We start from the raw sequence: 5000 nt of genomic DNA on the forward strand, positions 1-5000 counted from the left end.
AGGATGCTCAGCTCGCTGATCCAACAGCAACAACCTGAGCCAAGCTTCAGTGTTGCCACTGCACACACATGCATCCGAACATTGTAATTCACACGCGCGCGCACGCAAGCACACACGCACACACACACAGATGTCCTTTAGGAATTCAACACGCAAAGTATTTCTACCAGGAAGCAGGCAGACATGAACAGACTTAGAACTATTAATTAAAAGTGCCATGTGACGTTTCAGGAACATGTACTGGATTGATGTCATCTCAAAGCATGCATATCTGTGTGTCTATGTCTATCTAAGTGTGTGTGTGTGTGTGTGTGTGTTTGTTTGGTTGTGCGTGTGGATGTGCGTAGCGCGTGTGTGTGTGTTTGATGCATTCAGGTTGTCTAGCCTATATCCATCGTCTGCTGGCTCCAGCCATCGATGACCCTGACCAGGAACCTGTGGCTAAAGAAAGAAAATACATCAACTTTACACGAAGCAAAAGACTACATATCAAAACAGATTGATCAATGGACGAGACTTTGATCACCTCTGACACCAAAAGAAAAAAATATATATTTGAAGTAATGTAAATAAAGTTTATATGTGAGAGTTTCCAAGGCCGGCCACATTACGTGAGAGGTTTGGTCTGGGTATTTCTTTTGTCTGTTTTATTTATTTTAACGCATGTTTTCGAAAGGGATGGAAGGGATGGCAGAGGTCATTGCTGTGTACAGAAAAAGGTAATATCTTATTGATTCTCCATAAGGCTTCTGCTGAGCTGAGAAAATGCTAATTAGCATCATGCTACGCACCTTTCTCTCTTTTATTCATTTTTTCCTTGGGAATGGTCAAAGTGTAAAGTGTGCATGTGCATACGCGTGCAAGTGTGTGCATGTGTGTGTGTGTGTGTGTGTGTGTGTGTGTGTGTGTGTGTGTGTGTGTGTGTGTGTTCGTATGGGTGTGTGTTTTTATATTGGTGCGTGTTTGTGTATCCTTGTGTGTGTGTATGTATGTATTTATGTGAGTTAGGACACCATGGAACATTTGCTCCAATTTTATTTGCCTTTGCTTTGAGAGTCTCTCTCTCTCTCTCTCTCTCTCTCTCTCTCTCTGCCCTTCACAGAGACAAATGACTTTGCCATTCAGAGAGTCTCGGTGGAGAGGGGTGGGCTGTTGGTTGTAAATGTGAGTGCTTGCGGTTGGGCTGGCTGCTGGCTGTGATATTCCACCTTGGCCTCAGCCACCACGCCACCACATACACTCCTGACACAAGAAACACAGCGCTGATACACACACACACACACACGCACACACACACACACACGCACACACACACACACGCGCACCCGCGCCCACACGCACACACACACACACAGACACATACACACACACACACACACACACACACAAACACACACACACACAAACACTGACTCTGACAAACTCACTAACCCACACACACACACTCTCTCTTTCTATCACACCTACTTACTTACACACTTGTCAATGTATAAGGAAAGCAAAACATAAACACAGATTCACACATAGGCATGTCAATAAATGCATGAGAATGAAACATGTACTGTACAAGAACACACACACACACACACACACAACCCCCCCCCCCCCCTAACCATACACAGACACGCACAAGCACTTCATAACAAGGAAACAAATAGAAAAACACACACACAAATACATAAAAGACACACACCAACACACTCCACACACAAACACACATCCCCGTGGATGCGTGTCTCAACAAAAATCCATCCCAGCCAATCAGAGGAAGCCTTGGCATCGCAGCAGAGCCAGCAGCCCATAAAGACGGGGAGCAGAGCGGGAGCAGCAGCCAAGGTCCGTCTCGTAAGGGACTCCACCAGCACATCGCCTGCACTCGGTTTACACTGCTGCCCGCCTGCCCTTGTTCCCTCATCAAACCAATCTCTACCACCAGGCCGCCCAGCCCCACAAAGGTTCTCCGTTTATCTATAGGTGTGTGTTTGTATGTGTTTGTGTGTGCGCGTGTGTGTGTGTGTGTGTGTGTGTGACTGTGTGTGCGTGTGTGTGTTTGTGAGAGTGACTGTGTGTTGGTGAGAGAGGGTGTGTGTGTGTGTGTGTGTGTGTGTGTGAGAGAGTAACTGTGAGTGTGTGTACGTGTGGTTGAGTGTGAGTAACTGTGAATGTGTGTGTGTGTGTGTGTGTGTGTGTGTGTGTGTGTGTGTGTGTGTGTGTGTGTGTGTGTGTGTGTGTGTGTGTGTGTGTGTGTGTGTGTTTGTGTGTGTGTGTGTGTGTGTGTGACTGTGTGTGTTTGTGTGTGTGCGTGTGTGTCTGTGTGAGGGATGGGGGGTGACTGTGTGTGTGTGTCTGACGGTGTGTTGTGTAGGTGTGTGTAGGTGAGAGAGGGTGAGTGTGAAGGTGTGTGTGTGTCAGTGTGTGTGTGTGTGTGTGTGTGTGTGTGTGTCTGTGTGCTTGAGTGCAGGTGAGGGAGTGTTTGAGTGTGTGTGCCCTCAGGGCTCTTGCAAGCGTTCCCCCAGCACTGGTTGTATTTATGTTTCTGTACCTCCATGTCCCTGTGTATCTGCCGCTGCCCACTCAAGCATTCTGGCACAAAATTAAATTGCACAATTCCATAGGTACTCCGGCGCCATGCGGGAATAGGGGGAACTTAATGCTCCAGCTGAGGTGAGGAAAAAAAGAGCTCAGGCATATCTTAAGGACAAGTATATTAATTGGTTGGAAGCGCGCTATATATAAAGCCAGGGTCAAGGGTCAAGTTACTGTAGCGTCCCTCAGGAGGAGGATAGGGCGCAGTGGCGTTCCCTGACCTCTAGATGTCACTAGCGATCACCAGCAGATACAGCAGGGGGCATGAGAAAGATGGAGAATTTAGATTGAGAGAGAGAGGAAGAGAGAGATGGAGAGAGAGGAAGATGGGAGAGAGTGAGAGAGAGCGAGAGAGAGAGAGATAGAGAGAGAGAGAGGCAGAAAAAGAGTACAGAGGAAGGCGAAGAGAAGGTAAACGTACATGTTTTCATGGATTGTTCTGACAAAGAGGCCACAACAGGGGTTTCACAATAGATGCTTTTAAGGCTCTAAGTATGGCTGTGGCCCCACACATGCTTAAAGTAACTGGATTTTCACAATAGCGGTGGCAAGTGTTTCGCAACCACAACAGTGGCATTCCTTTGTTTACATTTAACCAAGGTGCACTTTTTTAGTCAGTCGCTGCCTTATTTTTCTTCTTCTTTTAACAAAACAGAACACAGCCGTACACGCCTCAGGCAAAATATACGATACAATGCAAGTTTATCCATACATCATTTCAGCCAACACATGGTTGGCTGAGCTGTTCCCATCGTTCAACACACATACCCATACGCAGATCATGTGTAGTTCAACATTGTGTCCTGAGATTATGATACGAGACAATTACAAAACAATATAAATCAGATAAAGGTAAACCAGAGAGGATCACATGCACACATATGACGAAGACAACCACACGCATGTCAGTGATCTCACGGTCACTAAATGGTGCGTTCATGTCAAGTTTGACTCATCCACGCAGCAGCCCCGTCCATCGCTAACCAACGTCTTTCCCGCTGGCTAGCGTGCCTTAAGGTGACAGAGGTAACAGATCCTGTCTCCCAGTAATGGACCCATTTAACTCTCGACATCATCACATACCCTCGACGAGCCTGTCACAGCCCCTCACACCTCCAGCCGGGAATACATGGAAATAGGTGCAGAGAATTTAACAGATCAGGGTTGGTGGAGAGTGGTGAGAGAGAGAGAGAGAGAGAGAGCAAAGAGTTAGAGAGAGCAAAGAGAATGCAAAGAGAGAGAGAGAGAGATAAAAGAGAGAGCGACCATGAATGTGAGTGAGTGTGAAAAGTAAGGGAGAGGGAGAGCAAAAAGAGAGACAAAGAGAAAGAGCGAGAGAAAGAAAGGGAGGGAAAAGAGAGAGCGAGAGAGGGTTGACAATGAGTGAGTGAGAGAGCCGGGGAGTGTGGGAACGATCAGAATTTATGCCCACCTTTCCAAATCGGAGTGCTTCCTCTCTCAGCACATTTCTCACCTGCCAAAGTCAGGGGTCCGGGCTACACGGCACATTACCGGGCGCAACTCCTCGCGGAGTTGAGGAAATAAAGAAATTAAAGGATGTCATATTACGATCAGCTCTGATAAACATGTAAATTGTCCGGGGAAAGAACAGTGTCCATGACAAACAAGCTGGAACCTAATGGGTTTTGAAGGTCACTTTTTCCTGATTGGCCATGTCAGCTCTTTCCCCTCGCTGCCTTCTCTGGGAATCATTGTTGGGTCGGGGGGGGGGGGGGTATCTCATAAATTATGACATAACGTAATTAACTGGAGTCTTCCTCATTATTCTTCCTGGATGGACACAAAGAGGAGGCCGTCCAGATGCGTACCTTGCTGGCAGTGCCATTTTTAATCTGGCCCCCGCAAAACTGATACGCAAGTTCAAAAGGCAAGCCGGTTGAAGTGGAGTGTGCAGTTTATAAAGTGTCGTCCAAAAACTTCTCACAGTCCGCGACATTGATGGCCACGGGCCGTTGGTGACATCAGCAGGAACCTGTACTGCAATCCAGGGGATTTTTATTAGACGCTCATTTAAATGTGCAGTCCAGTCCATTAAGTACATGCGTAACCTCAGCGTTCAATGTGTTCAGACACAGGGCATTGATGAGCAGGCAGAGGGGGGGAAGGCATCCTCCTCAATGATACTCACAGGTAGGGTGTGGCCCTCGGGGATCAGACCCAGTACCTCGGGGGCCTTTGGGAGCTCAACATCTGAGTATTCACTTCCGCACAACAACTTGAATGAAACATGCTCGGTTCACTCTTGCCAACCCTCTATGGGAGCTATCCATGTTGGATTTCAGTCTCCTGCTGGTACTTTGCTCAAATACCATAACTAACTGCAAAGCACTGTTTTACTGCTTCACAGCAGAATCCCCCCCAGATATCCCCGCAAGGCCTGTCCGCCATGCCCG

General features: G+C 47.4%; 1 protein-coding gene across 1 annotated transcript in view; it reads right to left on the bottom strand.

Annotated features, from left to right (window-relative positions):
- Positions 1-5000, bottom strand: part of LOC130392799 (cytosolic carboxypeptidase 6-like) — a 131368-nt gene that overhangs the window by 28969 nt on the left and 97399 nt on the right. The window lies entirely within an intron of this gene.

This window comes from Gadus chalcogrammus, chromosome 12, assembly GCF_026213295.1.
Source record: "Gadus chalcogrammus isolate NIFS_2021 chromosome 12, NIFS_Gcha_1.0, whole genome shotgun sequence".
Classification (NCBI taxonomy): Eukaryota; Metazoa; Chordata; class Actinopteri; order Gadiformes; family Gadidae; genus Gadus; species Gadus chalcogrammus.